Genomic DNA, 17,561 nt, shown 5'->3' on the forward strand with positions numbered 1-17,561 from the left:
ATGCTTTTTTTTTGGTTGATTCATTCATATGACATTGATTGAAGGTTCTTCCCCCTCCTGTCATCATCTTCTATATACTCTCTGTCGTTTGTGAATAGCTTTTCTAAAATACTCAGTAATATAGAATTGTAGATGGGGTTTGTCAGGACAGAATACAGGAGAATTATTATTTCCTTATTCTTGGAAGTACTAGACCATGTTAATCTTTTTCTGGTTCCTATATAATTCTATTGACCAGTAATGACTTTCTAGTCTTCTGTAGTCTCATTTTTTCCCCCAAGAAAACCACTTTCTAGTCATATATATCCTTTTGAAAGTCTTACATTTAAAAATAAAATATAAAACTTCATAATCATAAAAATACAGACTAAATTTTATCTTTTAATATAGCAATAATATCACATACTCCAAAGAGGTCAAACACAGAAAGACTCTGCTTTTTACCAAATAACCAATTGTAGCAACTTCGTGGTAGCAAAATATGGAAACAAAGTAGATGGTCTTTTTACAATTGAACAAATTTTGGTGTGTGAGTATTAAGAAATACAATGGAAAAGATAAATTAAAGGAAATTGGAGAAACCTAGGAAGACTTGTATGAACTGAAACTGTAAAGTGAGCAGAACCAAAATAATATAGGTAACAATGAGGTAACAGAAAACACAATAAAAGGTAACTGACTTCAGATTAATTGCAATGACTAATCTTGTCCTGGGGTAGGGAGATGAAAGACTACTGAAGTAGAATTTTGCAATATATTATAGATTTTAAAAAAAGATGTTTTGTCTAAGGTTATATTCCTGACACCTAGTGGGCACTTAATATATATTTGTTTATTGATTGAGTTATACAGGAAGTTTAGAAGAAAAATAATTTTAATCCAAAAGATTTCAATGAAATTTAGAAAAGACTGAAAATAAAGTGTTTCACTGCTTTAGAATTATTTTTCATCTGCTGTTTAGAAGTCTATACTCTTTCAACTATACTTTATCAACTCTGGAAATCATATTTTATATACTTCCTTTTCCCCATCCCTTTAACTTGAGAAAGGATTGAATGAAAAATAATAATAACTCATATTTATATAATTAGTGGCCTCTCAGCTCAGTTTCTGGCAACGAGAGGCATATTTATATAATATTTATATAACTATGCCTCTAAATAAAAACTGTCAGATTCCTGAGATGGTGAAAGGTAGAGCATGGCTATCCTTACCAAGGAGACAGAGAGAGAGAAAATAAAAGAGAGAAATAAGGGTGACATGGAACCCAGGTTAGTCCAAAGAAGAATCAACAAGTGGTTGGTTCCTGATTCTACAAATCCACTGTTTTCCAAGAGCTGTCACTGAGGTGAAAAGTTCACTGGCAAATTTAAGACTATTTCTTAATTATTGTTAAGTGCCCAGGTGCTGAAGTGTTGGATTTCCATGCACATACAAATTATTTCTCTGCCCTAGCATATTTGTTGAAATCTAAATGAGTAGATGTTGCCATTTAAAATTTAAATAATGATCTTGAGAAAATGCCAACTAGATTGCTTCAGCTAGAAGTTAGTGTGTATATATTCTCTCTGTTTGTCTCTGTCTCTGTTTCTGTTCCTGTCTCTCTCTGTATTTGTCATTTGTCAATGTGTGTGGTATCTTTATACAGACAGGCTTTTCCCTGAACATTAGAGGTCTAAGTAACTTAATAGTTACAGCTGTGAAGGTCCTCTTAAAAAAGAACGATGACAAACACATGAACATAATGTCGTTGTTCAGACAATTCAAAACTTGGATAGAAAAGCAGTCTTTCCCTGGAAGATAATTTTTTTTTTTCTGAGAGCCGCCACTGTTATTCAGAAAGACCTTGGGACATGATTTAGCTTGTAACCCTTTGAATATGGCAGGTTCAGATCCACTGTAGGACAAACTCCTTCAAGGAGTAATTCATATGGAGGGAACTTTGCTTACAAACTCACAGGGAGGATGGAGGATTAAGGAGAGGAGTTTGGCTTTGTCAAGCAGGCTCCCACTGATTGAGTCAGCCTTATTTCTGGCAAGACAGCTGCTGGACAGAAATGTGCAGTCATTTTACATTCTTTATGTTCTGATTGGGGCTTGCTTCTAACTAGAAGATTTGGAAACTAAAATGGGGAGAGAGGAGAAAAGAAACCTCAGTGAATTATCTTTTAAGGTTCAGATACTGTTTAATACTTAAAATCTAACTTCCTGGTTCGGGGAGGGATGGGGCGGGGGGGGGGGATGAGACTAAAAACAGATTATAAAAAGGGCCTCTAAGGTTTCTTGGATGAAAAATAGTTCTTTCAAAACAATATGATGAGTTAAGAGTAAATGAATCAGAAACATACGGATTAAATTTCCCCCTGAAATTTGCATGGATTTAGAAGTTAATGGAGAAAAAGTGCTTGGCAAAATTCATTTGGGACTTTACTGAAGCAGAAATGTTTGAGAAATAGTTTGAGGTGCTTTGCTGGATGCTAAACTCTGCCAGAATCACTTATTCCAATTTACACTCTTAAAAAATGGAGGTAGGAAAGGAGGTGGGGGAACTAAGCAGTCTAATGGTTATTTAATGAAGATATGAACAAGAAGTTGTACAGCAACTGGTTAAGCCTAGGTACTTTTAGTTTTCAGACAAACATTTGGCACCTGAAAGAAATTAGACCAACTTTGCAAGTAATCAGGCTATGGGCAGCTAAGAGTAAATAATATAAACTGAGCTAGTCCCAGAGTTCTTCAGGCTACTAAGGCTTGTTGCCATTAGACATATCAGCATCACAACCCTGGTATTCTGGGAATATTTTATGGTCTAGGAAACTACTCTTCTCCCCCCCCCCTCTAAGCTAACAATGCTGTTTTGTGAAAATATAATATGGTATTTATCTTTATTCATTATTAAGTTGCTAGGTTTTTTTTAAATACATGTATGTGTCACTATGGTCCTGCCCTCTGAGTCCCTGCTAGAACTGTGTTGCTAAGACTGACTTAGTGGAGTACTTGAATAAGCACTGGCCTGTGAGGCTGGAGATCTGAGTTCTAGTCCTAGCAGCATCTCTAACTAGGTGTGTAATGTTGGACAAATCACTTGGTGTCTTTTGGGCCTCAGCTTTCTCATTTATAAAATAAAAAAAAATTACACTTGATCAGCAACTCCCACCCTGGTAACCCAAGAAATTTTTTCAAAGGATCTGGGAATTCATATGACCACCAAATGGTCATATTTATTTGGTTAATATTGATAATATTTTAGGGAGAATGCTATGATTATAGGATCATAGGATTTAGACCCAGAAAAGATGATCTAATTTAATTCCTTTCATTTTATGCATTACAAAACCTGTCTCAGATGCATACTAGCTTTGTAATCCTGAGTAGTATTTAAACCTTCCTTAGTCTCAATTCCTTACCTATAAAATTAGTATAATAATATCACCTATATCTCAGGCTGGTTGTAAGGACTCAATAAGTTCATATGTGTAAAGAGTTTTGAAATCTTAAACACTATAGGAATTCTAGATACTACTACTACTACTACTACTACTAAATTGATGCTTTTTTAAAACAACCTCTTACTTCTCAATAACTGACTCCTCCAAATAGAAATTCTCATAACAAATATATTAACTAGAAATTCTCCAGAGATATGCTGGAGACAGTTCTTACCTGTTCATAAGAACCCACTCTTTTTTTGTTTGTTTTTTGCATGGCAATAAGGTTAAGTGACTTGCCCAAGGTCACATGACTAAGAAATTATTAAGTGTCAGAGGCTGGATTTGAACTCAGGTCCTCCTGGCTCCAGGGACGGTGCTCTATCCACTGTGCCACCTAACTGTCCCAAGAACCCATTCTTTTTTTTAGGTTTTTGCAAGGCAAATGGGGTTAAGTGGCTTGCCCAAGGCCACACAGCTAGGTAATTATTAAGTGTCTGAGACCAGACTTGAACCCAGGTACTCCTGACTCCAGGGCTGGTGCTTTATCCACTACACCACCTAGCCGCCCCCTATGCCCCCTACACCGCCTAGCCGCCCTCCCCCAAGAACCCATTCTTAAACATTCCAATAGTTTTGCCAGGAAAACCCCAGATTAAGAGTCTTTAGGTTTTGTTGGGTTTTTTTTTTTTGCAAGGCAATGGGGTTAAGTGGCTTGCCCAAGGCCACACAACTAGGTAATTGTTAAGTGTCTGTGATCGGATTTGAACCCAGGTACTCCTGACTCCAGGGCCAGTGCTCTATTCACTACGCCACCTAGCCACCCCAGTAGTAACATTTTTTAAGGTTCTAGACTATCAGCCTAACAATTAATCAAGTCCTGATTTGTAGCTATTGTTTATTTCTGTAAAACTCAACAGTGACAACTTACGAAAGATGTTTAGAATTTATTCCAGGACACCCCTGGTTCTAATGGTGAGAAAGTTTTCGTTATGTCAAGCCTAAATTTGACTCTTCCGTTTCTTTTCTTTTTTTTTTTTTTTTGCAAGGCAAGTGGGGTTAAGTGGTTTGCCTAAGGCCACACAGCTAGGCAATTATTAAGTGACTTCCATTTCTACCCATTGCCTTATACTCTGAGGACACAAAAGAGTCAATTTGCTCTCTCCTCCCCTTCAAATCCTGAAACATAGTTATCTTATCTCTTTTTCAACCTAAGTGGGTTTTTTTAGGTTAAACAATGGCAGTTTTTTTTTTAAAAATTAATTTTAATTTTTCCAATTACATGTAAGGATAATTTCTCAACATTTTTTTGTGATAGTTTGAGTTCCATATATTTCTCCCTCTCTCCCTTTCCTCCCCTTCCTCCCCAAGATAGCAAGCAATCTGATATAATCATGTTAAACTCTTTTCTGTATTAGTAATGTTATGAAAGGAGAATCAGAACAAAAGGGAAAAAAACAGAAAAAATACAGATTTTAAAAAGCGAAAATAGCATATTTTGTTCTACATTAAGGTTCCATAGTTCTTTCTCTGGATTTGGATGGAATTTTCCATCACAAATCCTTTAGAATTGTCTTTGATCATTGTATTGCTGAGAAGAGCTGAGTCTATCATAGTTGATCATCACATAATGTTACTATTAAGGTGTATGATGATCTCATGGTTCTTCTGACTTCATCATCAATTCATGTCTTTCCAGGTTTTTTTCCTGAAATCCACCTACTCAAGATTTCTTAGAGAACAATAGTATTCCAGCACATTCATATACCATATCTTGCTCAGGCATTTCCTAGTTTCCAATTCTTTGCCAACATGAAAAGAGCTGCTATAAATCTTTTTCTGTAAATATGAATCCTTTCCCATTTTTATGCTCTCTTTGGGGTACAGATCTAGTAGGATGCAGACTTAGCAGTAGTTTGATCAAGGGGTATGGCAGTTTTGTAGCACTTCCAACATAGCCCCAAATTGCTTTCCAGAAAGGTTGGATCAGTTCACAACTCCACTAAGAGGGCATTAGTGACTAGTTTTCCCACAACCACTCCAGTGTATATCATTTCTCTTTTTGACCACATTAGCTAATCTGATATAAGTGTGAGATTGAGCCCAGAGTTACTTTACTTTGCATTTCTCCAATCCAGAATGATGTAGAGCATTTTCCCATATGACCATACATAGCTATAATTTCTTCATCTGAAAAAGTATGTTTTCCATATCCATATCCATAGCCATATCCTCATTGTTCAATTGGTGAATGATATGTACTCTTACAAATTTGACTCAATTCTCTCCATTTTGGGGGGCAAGGCAATGGGGTTAAGTGGTTTGCTCAAGGCCACACAGCTAGGTAATTATTAAGTGTATGAGGCCAGATTTGAACTCAGGTACTCTTGATTCCAGGGCCAGTGCTCTATCCACTGTGCCACCTAGCTGCCCCAATTCTCTCCATTTAAAAAAAAAATAAAACCTTTGTCAGAAATATTGGCTGTAACAATTGAACAACTGCAGAAACAGATCTTAATGTGGCATGAACCCAAAGCTCTATCCAATCTAGTTACTCCCCTCTAGATGCTCCCCAACTTGACCATTGTCCTTCCAGAAATGTAGTGCCAAATAGTGAGCCTAATATTTCAGATATATTTTGGTCAGAGAAGAGAGTACAGAGTGCAATGTGCTTCTCCTAATTCAACCAAAGATGACATTAATTTTCTTAGATTCCTTATCACATTGTGGATACATATTGAACCTCCATTCTACTAAACATCTGTCTTTGATGAACTGATCTAGTACATGTGGGGAAATTAGATGGTGCAGTGGATTGAGCACTATATTTGGAGATTCATTTTCATGAGTTCAAATCTAACTTCACATACTTACTAGTCGTGTGACCCTGGTTAAGTCATTAGTTTCCTCATCTGTATAAAGAACTGGAAAAGGAAATGGCAAGCCACTCCAATATCACAGTCAAGAAAATTCCAAATACAGTTACAAAGAGTCAGACATGACTAAAATGTCAGATTAGCAATAATGAGTATGTGTGAGTGTATTTATTCCTATTAAATTTCAGATTGTTGGATTAGGCCAAGAATTCTGGTTGAGTGAGTCCTTAATTAGTCATTCAAGGTGTTAGCTAACATTTTCAGTTTTTTGTCATCTACTAATTTGATATGGATGTCATGACTTTGTTATTGGCAAGTCAAAGAGGTACTTAAATGACTTAAATGACTTAAAAATTGCTGAGGAGTATAGGACTAAATTAAATTTCCTGAGTCCTGGTCTCAGGAAGATCTGAATTCAAATATGACCTCAGATACTAGCTATGTGACAACTGTGAACTCAATTCCCCCTTGTGAAAAATGGCACTCTTCTGGAGATCTCATTCCAGATTACCAATCCATTAAAGACTACTCATTGGGTCTAGCCATTCAACCAGTTTTGAATTCATCCAAGTATAATACATTATCATTTAGCATGCCTATCTTCCTTCTCCCTGCCATATCCCTCCCCCCTTAAGAGAGACTGACAAATTCTTTGCTAAAATCTAGACAAAAACATTTACAGTAGTAGTGATATCAAAACAGGGGCAACTAAAATAGACATAAAGATGCCTACTGACAGCACACTGACTTTGAAAACTACATATTAATATTATCTATTTTTATTTATTTTAATATTTCCCAATTACATTTTAATCTGGTTCAGAAGGGCACAGTGTGAATTCCACATGATGCTCACTGGCTTTGTGTTTGACAACTCTGATCTACAGTACCCCTTTGACTTGCCAATAACAAAGTTTATATCTGTGTTCTATTTGATGAGCCTTAGGATCTGCATTGGGTTTGGATCCATCAATGGTTGAGAGCATAGAGAGAAAAAGCTAAAGATTTTCCAGGGTATAACAACAATATGAAATACTGGGAGCAAAGGATCACATTGGAGAGGAGGGAATGCAGGAGACTTTCTCCCCAGTTCCACTGAGTACAACACTTTGGAAAGTGCATATTGAATATCCTCAACTCAATAATTAGCCAATGGTCCTGAGAAAATTGAAAAGCAGCAAGAGGAGCCAAGGATTTCTGTACTTCTGTTAGTCTGACTGATCCTTGATCTCTTTGGGATCCACAAGTATGAAAACAGAATTTTTTTTATGGGCAGAGCACAATAATTAATTCCAACCTGCTAGTTTCTGGTTGGAGTACCTGATAGAGAGGAAGAGCCTAAGCACTTGAATTTGGAAACATTTGAATAAAGGGACATGCCTAGTGTATGTTTTTGATTCTTGAAGGAGACCACAACATCAATGAGATGATGCCATGACAAGCACATGAATTGGCTTTGAGTGAGGGGGTGATGTGCTAAGCCACCAACCTCACTTTCTCCTCCCCAGAATCATCTGGATTCAATGGCCAGATATGAAACAGGATGATTGGAGATGACCCTGGATGTGAGGCAATCAGGGTTAAGTGAATTGTCCAAGGTCACAGAGCTAGAAAGTTACAAGTGTCTGAGACTGGATTCAAACTTCCATCCTCCTGACTCCATGGCCAGTGTTCTAGCCATTGCACTACCAAGCTGCCCATAGATATGCCTTTAGACTGACTAAAAACCAGGTCTAAGGGAAAACATAAGATGTGTTGATTTAAAAAAATTTATCTTATTCATTCTGCTTGTCCAGATATGAATAAAGACTATATATAATTAAATCATGCATGCATTTGTGTAAGTAAAGATTATAATTAAATCATACTTGTAAAATACTTGTTAAAAATAACACATATATGATTGGGGTCTAGTGAAACTGGAAGGAGAGATTTAGGAGCTTCCTACTGAATGGAGGCAAGAGTCACAAGACTAATTAGATAAATTCTCCATACCCCTAGAGAAATGAAGTGAATACTACCATCAAGGAAGGTATAGAGCAGGGGGACTGAGGTGGCTCTTATTGAGAGCCAAGGAGAGTTTGGTATTTGCCAGGAGTGCCCCCTGGTGTTAAGTGGAACATGTAACAACCAGCAATTAACATAAATGGGCCATTCATCATGGTAAATTGACCCAGTCCCTATTCAATGAATGTCAGTCTAGTAACCCTGTTCAAAATAGAATTGAAATTAGCTTGACACAACCTGTTCTTGAAGCAATAGTGGTCCTCTGTGATCACTGCTTTTTTTTCAATCAATCTTTTAAATATATATTCTAGAATCTTGCCAAGAATCATCAAGCTCACTAGCCTATAGTTGTAAGAATTCATCCTCTTCTTTAAAAAAAAAAACAGAATATTTACCTTTATCCAGTCCTATAGTTCCTCTCTGCTCTCTATATTTCAAGGTCATTGACAGAGGCTCAGTTGTCATAGCTACCAGTTCTTTTAGCACTGTAAGATGGACCTTTGGACCATATGGCTTGAATTAATCAAAGATAGCTAGATGCTCTCTCTTTTCTTACCTATCTTATGTATCCCTATTAACTATTTTAATCTATTATTAATATTTTTGTTCTTCTCTTCCCCTTTCAAAGAATATCCTTGGCAAAGAAATGGTAGCAAAATTAGAATAGAGCAGCTTCATTTCAGAGACATAGAGGTAATAACTGGACTCTTCCTGTCCTTGAATTCTGTACTCCTTATTGGTGTAAGTTCTCCATGTTTAGTCCAGACTTATAGCTATTATGCCATTAACCCATCATTTCCATTCCATGCCTTCTTGCTCCAGCCTCCATTTCCTCTTTCTTGGTTCTGATGAAAGATTTCAGTATGACTCCTAGATATACCGTGCTTCTCTTTGGCCATGTTTATCCTATGCCACCAAAGGAACAGATCCTTCTCAATCTTCTCTACCTAATCCCCACTACTTTAACATCTCTACTTATGTTAGAAGTAATCTAGCCAACAAGTACATCAATTTCACCAAGCTCTACTCATCATCCCTGTGACATCCCTGGCCAAAAAAGCTCTCTCTCTAGTCACCATTTTTATATACATATTTTCTTTTTCTATTGGAATGCAGTCACTTTTAGGGAAGTGATATCTTCCTTTTTGTGTTTGTATCATCATATCTTAAAAGATATTAAGTGCTTAATAAATGTGGTTTTAAAAATAATTCTGTGGAAGCTTTTGAGATCACTAATAAGAATAATGGAAAAAAACTCACTTTAAATTGTGCTTTCAATTTTTCAGAATGATATCACAATAAGAATTTCCAAGGTTCCAGTCTTGGAGGACACTCATCCTCAGCACATAGAGTGTGGGAAGAGCAAAAAAAAATTAGTAAAGGAAAGAAAGAGAATGACCTGGCAGCTAGGAGATTAACTACAGTTGTCATCAGCTGTTCCCCATACTTGGAAAGTTCTCTCTCCTCATCTCCATCTTCTGCTTTCCCTGACTTCTTTTAAGACTAAGCTCAAAATTTACTTTCTTCAGAACTTTTCTAATTCTCCCTCCCCATCCCCTAACTTCATCCCTTCTCACTGAAAAAACCTTCCATACACTGTATATATGTGTGTGTGTGTGTGTATATGTATGTATATAATATTATGAAAATATAAACAAACACATTTAAATTGCATATGTGATATATTACAAACATGTAATATGTTATACATACAGAAACAAATGAATTGCATATGTAATATATTACACATATATAAACAAATCCATATCTATAAATCTCAGACATACAAAGTCACTTGCTTATTGTGTCTACCATTATAATAAGAGCTCCTTGAATTCAGAGGTTTGTTGTCATTCTCTGTATCTCCCAACGCTTAACTCAGTGCCTGGAATATAGTGAATACTTAATCAATGCTTTTTTTTGTTGTCTGTTGATTTACTGATGGGCACAAAACTATGGGAGGAGAATATCAGGTTAAAAAGAAGGCGTAAACAATATTATTGAATGATATAGAAACCTCAAGGAAAATGGAAAGTGGACAATGCATTTCTTTTCTCTGGAAAGATCTGGAAGATCTTTTAATTAAAATCAAATGCCATCTTGTCTATAAGAGCCAAATAAGTAATACAAATAGCCCAGAAGAGAATGTTGCCCACCAGGTGGCACAATGGATAGGAGACCTGAGTTCAAATATAATGAACACTTAGTAGCTATGTGACATGGGCCAACTTAATCCTGTTTGCCTCAATTCCCTTTTGTGTATGTAAAATGAACTGGAGAAGAAAATGGCAAACTACTCCAATATTTTTGCCAAGAAAACACTAAATGGGTCACAAAGGGTCAGATACAATGGAACAACAAACTAGAAAAATGTCAAGGATTTCTTTTCCCTACTCTCAACTCAGTTGCAGGAAGAAATATTTGGCAGATAATTTTTCAGTTGTCTGGTGTATAGTTAACCTAATGATCATTATCAATTCTCTATTCCTATATTCATTTCTCTCAACAGCAAGGTTAAAAGAAAAATATCCAATGCTCTAGCATTAAAAATTTGTTAATATGTTATTAAAAACTTTAATTAATAGTAGTTTTGATGAGTAAAATAACCAGATTCTATTACAGGTAAGAAAAATATATGATTTTTTTTCTATTCCAGTGCATTTAATGAGACTGAATAGACTTTCATAGAATTATCACCTGAAGATTGAAAATATACTGATAATATAGAAACTCTGGAGTGTAGCTATTTTATGCAGGTGTCCTTATAAACTAAATTTCACCTCTTTCTCTGATTCATTCATTCTCCTTTATTCTATAGCTTCAAAGGCAGATCAGTGGGAATGTTTTGTAATAATCTCAGAAATTATCAAAATAATAGAAACTCTCTAATCATCTTCTCCCTAACCTCATTCAAAACTAAAATTATTTTTCTATGATTTGGTTTCTTCCTTCTTAGACCTTAGCCATTAGTATAAAAGTCTGGAGAAAAATATTTTTAATTAATAGGAGAGGAGTTTCAAGAAGGAAGAAGATGTATTAATATTGCCAATATTAAGTAACAAAAAATGAAGAAAAGTATTTAAATGTAATGTAGAAGTCTGGTAAAGGAATCATAGCCAGAATCTGAGATAAAGGGAAAAATAACTGTTGAATACTTTTACCAATGGCCTTAACTTATAGAGCTTTTAGTTTGGTCTGGTCTCAGCTTCAGTCCACTCAGACCACATGGCAGTCATTGATTCTCTCATTCTCTGATCTCTGTATATAATTTCAAGTTCATGTGCTCATCTTTTGGCATCTCACTTTTGCCTTTCTTCCTCCATTCATGGTTTCCTAAAACTTGCATGTAAGTCCCTTACCAGAAGTAAAAAAAAACTGGTCTCCTGAGATGCCTTAGAACAGTCTAGCTCAAGTATTCTCTACCCTTCTGGAAGTTGCCTCAAATTTTCTATAACCCTAGGGATTCTCTATGTCCAGGAACTGCTTCTAAAAATCTTGGCAAATATGACTATAAATAATACCTCAAAGTATATAATTCTGATACAAACTGAGCCATGCATCCTCCAATAATCTATGCATCAGAAGTCTATTATACTTGATCATCTACTTTAAAATAATTAATCCATATAATTCCCATTTATTTATTATTCAAAACAAATAAGAAGAAAATTGCTTTTTTTTTTTTTACCAAAAAGCTTCAGAAAGTCATTATGCTTACCATAGACTGCTACATGAAAAAATAAAGTAACTCCAAAAAAGAGTTTGGAACATTTTGAACCATTTCCTGACAGGTTTCCACTGTTCCTTCCAGTACAAACCCACAGTCAACACCAAGGGGTGAAAGGATTTTAGCTCGATTTGAATAATTGCTAGGTTGAGTGCTCAACTTGTTTTTGAATTTTTTAAAAAAGAAGAAGAACCAACTATACAGGCCATCAAATATATGCAGACTCATGTTAAGTGATGGTTTGGCAATGAGTTCAATATCTAAATGCTGACCTTCAGTTCCTTCCCTAGGCTCTGAAAATTAGAACCAGATGCCTCTAAAAAGGGCTGATGGTAAGGATGAGGGAACAGGTTTTTACCAAATTTAGAAACCATGTGAAAGCTTCTTGGTCTCTAAGTTTAGAAGGTACTAAACTCTTTCCAAATCTTTCCAGGTTTAATTTTGTTTAGTGCTAGAAAAAAAATATATATCTCCAGTAAAAAAAAGAAATTAAGGAGGCTCATTAAAATGACTTGTGCAGAAACTTGGATGTGAAACAACTCAAATGAAATAATGTTTTCATATCTTAATTGTAAATTCATCATAAATACAGGAGAGGGATTCAGTTCTCCCTTAGGGTATGCAAAAGAAGAAAAAAGTGTTTGGCAAAGGACATTCTGAGTTTTGCCAAACCAAGAGCATTTGAAAACTAGTTGGAGATAAATGAACCCAAACTACTACTGGGCTTGCAATGTATGCTGTTACAGAATGGAGTATACTTAAAGTTTATGAAAGGAAAGATTCAATAGCCATGCTTCAAGTTTGCTTACTTACAGGCAGGTGTTGCATAAATCAGACCGATAAGTTCTCTGGAGGTACTTCCAGCTGGACCTAGCTGTGATTCTCAGATATGATGGCTCTCTTTTCTGTCAACCCAGCTGAACAGGAGGGAATACATTCCTTTCCTCTGAAAATTGTGTACATGGTTGTCTCTGTGATTAGGATGGAATATTTATGTGGATTATGGACAGTATGGCATTCCAGAATATCTCAGCCTTGCCCTAGACCTACAGACAGATGTTGATTAAACACTATGAGCTTGAACAAATGTTGATGCAAAAGAACCTGGTCTGGGAATCAGAAGTCTTCAGGGCTAGAATTGGCTCTGCTGCTTCTTCACAGCTGTGAGAACTGGGAAAAGTCACTAGACTTCTCTCATCTTCAGTTCCTTATCTAGGAAATGGCATGAATACAAGGCCATTGGGGAGGTCAGATGGAATGATGCATTTAAATTACTTTTAAATTCTAGTGTTTTAACCCTTCAGCGAATCCCTGATTTCCTTCACCTTCATCTCCTTTCAGTGGTACATATTACAACCCATCTGTCCGTTCTCCCAACCCTGTACCCCTCTTCTCATGCATGCCATTATGAAGATCTATTATGGAGCATCTACCCAATGTGTAGGAGGAATTCTTCTAATCTTTTAACATACCACAGATACAACTTTTGGGTTGTTGACCCATAATTCCTCTTGCATTATTTAAGCTGTTAGTCTCACTTTCACCATAAACTTTCTTTTCTTTTAATCAGAACTGTAATTTGATTGGTGTGGAGAGCTCTCATTGAGGGGAGGCAAATCAACACCCTCTCTATAACTTAGCATCTTTGACAGTGCTGTGGGGAAGGGGTGGTAGACTCAGAGAGGAAGTGACTTTGTCCAGGTTCTCTAAACTAGAGCCAATATCTGTCGAAGTGAGCCATGAACCCTAACTCTAAGACCAGCTCTTTATTCATTGCACAAGATTGTTTCTCACCAGTCTTTTTTTTTCAAGACATAGCTTCCCAACAAAGTCGACTACATCATTTCTTTGGTGCAAGTCATTTGGACTGCATCTGATTTGGGAAGCTGCTTAGCACTTTCAACTTCTCTGACACAAAATGCCATTGAGATGGCAAATTAGAGACTATTGTTAGTTCAGAGACCTGGTCATTTGTGATATGTCCCCATTAATTTGGTCATAGTTAACTTTAGATATTTTCTAAAGAATTAAAACTGTGAATTAGCAAAAGAGCATGGCAAATGTAAGTAGATTTTAACACATTGCCAAGGGTACCTTAAGCATAAGAAATGGAATAAAAGATATTATCAGAGCAAACTGTGGTGCCTGTGTAAATGTCAGCAATCATTCTTCCTAGGTATAGACACTAACTTCTGTTACAGGAAATGAAACTTATTTGACTAAACCATGTAAAATTAAAGTTATTTTGATACAAGAAAAATCCAGCATAAATAAGTATGTCATATTCAAGGACATTAAAATACCCATCACTGATTAAACTTCAAACCTACAACATACATAAATCAAGGGATTTTTTTTCAGTATAAAATTATTCTTTGCCCTTCTTTTAGTTAATGAGTTCTTCTAATACACTTCATTATTTCTTCAGGTCATTAGCTATTTGACAGGGATTGGGAGATGAGGAAAAGAAGATGAAAGCAAAATATTTCTGAACTTCTGACAATTCAAGATCAAATAAGATATATATATATATATGTATATATATATATATATATATGTATGTATATTTCCAACTCTTGATAATCCTGAAAATGCTTCATAAATGTGAGCATTTGTTTATATTCCCTTCCTAAAGTCCTACTTTCAACGTCTTATCTTCACATGCCAATGAATTTGTTCTCTTGAATACAATAAGAATAGATGACATTTAAATATTTCTTTAAGGTTTGAGAGGGGGAAGGCCCAATCCTGTGAGGCTGATGCTATTATTATCCTCATTTGTCAGATGAGAAAACTGACTCTCAGAGAAATGAAATGACTTACCCAGGGTTGTTACATTTAGTGAATGTTACCAGTTAGAAATCCATTCTTCTTAACTCTAAGTTCAGTATTCTATATATGGCACAATATTATCTTAGGAGAACACAAGATCTGAAGAATGTCCATAATCTCAAGACTAGTCTAGCTAAGTTTGAGGCTGATCACACATATTTGAAATCATGTGATTAAAAGCTTTGACTGTACTTATTGTTTATTAAGACCTGAAGTGGTTGAGATTTTTATATATATATATGTACTTGAATCAATGAAGTTATATCTTCTGAAATACTGAACAAAGATTATCATTATTATATTAATGATATTCTATTATTGTATTATAATACAAATAAATATATTTTATGAGTATATGGATATTATAGCAGCAAGATATTTTGATATGAAATAATAATATATGGCTATGTTAATGATAAGAAGATAGAGTGGCACAGTAGAGAGATGACCTTGAAGCAAGGGAAAATTTAGTTCAAACCCTTCCTTTAAGATAACCTGAATGTAGAACCCTGAGCAAGTCATTTGACCTTTTTCTACCCCCCAGATAACTATTTCTGAATACAATTGCAAAACAGGTTCTAATCTACTTTGGGAGGAGGAGTTTCCTTACCAGGAATCAGGGACTTTTAAAAAAAAATTTCAAATGATAGCATAAATCATTGAAAAATATGATTAAACTTACAAATATATACCGTGCATACTTTTTGGGAACATTTTATATATAACATTTATCATGTATTCATTTTAGTATAGTAGAGTATTATATTACATATTACATAAGCAAAGTATAGCTGATGTAAGAATAACAATTATAAAATATTTCAAATTTTGTAAATTACCTGACAATATCTTATTTAGTATTTTATAAAATTTCTCTGTTCCTGCTGGTCTATGCTCACATAATAATAATCGAGAATCCTGGTCATTTCTGAAGTGGCTCTACTTAATTGATCATAGTTAATTTTAGACATATCACAATGAAAAAAGATGTTATATCTTGGCATTGATTTAATATATACTTAGCTCCTTAAAAGAATAGAAAATTATTACATTTCTTTTTTTTCTTGTCTGGCATTTTAAAAATAATTACTCCACCTCTCCAACCAAAGTGCACCATTGTGATGTGGAAATCATGACCACCATTTTATGCTACTTTAATGTGAACATTTTACAGAACCTCAGAAATGAATATATTACCAATAGGAAAGCTGGGCCGGAATGTTAAGTGGCATAAGGTAGATGAATTACATTTTATCCTGGGACAGAGGGAGATTTATTGCTTGCTGACTTATTCAAGTTCATCTAAGGACAGTAGAATCAGACCTTGTGTATGGTCCTACTCCTCAACAGCATTGCCCTTTTAAAGGGGCAGAGCCGCTACTCACAAAAGTCCTATTTATTGAAAAGGATCAGTTGGTAAATTATCTGCATGAGTTGACTTTCTCTCAGCTAGTTTCTGGTCTCTCTGTTTCCCCTTTAATTTGTTCCTAATTCTTATCTTCTCTGCTTATAGTCATTTATTTTTTTTTCCTTTTGACTTAACCCTGCGATTTTACTGATAGGAGACATTCCTGGTAAGGAAACATCCTCTACCTTTCATTTTTTGAATTTCTATCCTAAGCCACTTAATACAATGCCTGGCCCGGAGTAGATACTTACAGAAATGTTTATTGATTGATTGATTATCAAAACAAATCACAGATAGAGAGTGTTCTTCAATATATAGTCTTAAAAAGATTTCTGGGTTACTGAAAGATTAAATTATTCCAGGGTCAAAAGTAGAATTTCAATTCAAGTCTTTATGATGCCTAAGAGAATTCTGTATTCACTATATAATATTTATAAATATATATGTGTATTATGTGGATGTTTGTGTATAGATACATATGTGAATGACACATATATATACAATCCATCCATCATCTATCTATCTATCTATCTATCTATCTATCTATCTATCTATCTATCTATCTATGCTTCTGTGCTATTTGCAAATTCCTTGACATAGGGACTCTGATTCTATTTCAAATACTAGAATTAAGATTTGCATATGAGACCCTCTTCCTATATTTCCCAGATATGGGCCCATGGACAAACCACTTAATCTCTTGGAATCTCTCTCTGTTTCTGTCTGTCTGTCTTTCTTCATATATATATATATTTCTATATACATATTTATACATTTACATATGTATAAATATGACAATAATAGATATTCTTTATTCAACATGACCATAATTGACAAGAGATCAATATATCAAATAGTGTTCTAGCATCGGACCTAGAAGGGTACAGCTTATATAGGGATATATTCTCATTATACTGAACCGAGGGGGGGGGGTGAGAGCTGGATAATGAATCATTTTTATCTAGATTAAATTGATGGTGCGATAATTTTATACACACAAATATATATATGCAAGTATATATGTATATATTAACATTCATATATATCTATATCTATCTATATGAGAGAGAGGGAGAGAGAATATACATAGGAGTTCAAGGATTAAATGTCCATGCCTATATAGTTAGAATATAGGGATTGTTTACAGATATAAGTAAAAATTTATATCTTTTTTATAACTTCAAGGTATAATTTAATATTCTTCTTTTAACAGAGAAACGAGAAAGGGGTTGAAAAGTTGTCTTAAAAATTGTTTGTTTTACCTGGGGATCCAACTCTGTGGT

Source organism: Macrotis lagotis, chromosome 5 (assembly GCF_037893015.1).
Source record: "Macrotis lagotis isolate mMagLag1 chromosome 5, bilby.v1.9.chrom.fasta, whole genome shotgun sequence".
Taxonomy (NCBI): domain Eukaryota; kingdom Metazoa; phylum Chordata; class Mammalia; order Peramelemorphia; family Peramelidae; genus Macrotis; species Macrotis lagotis.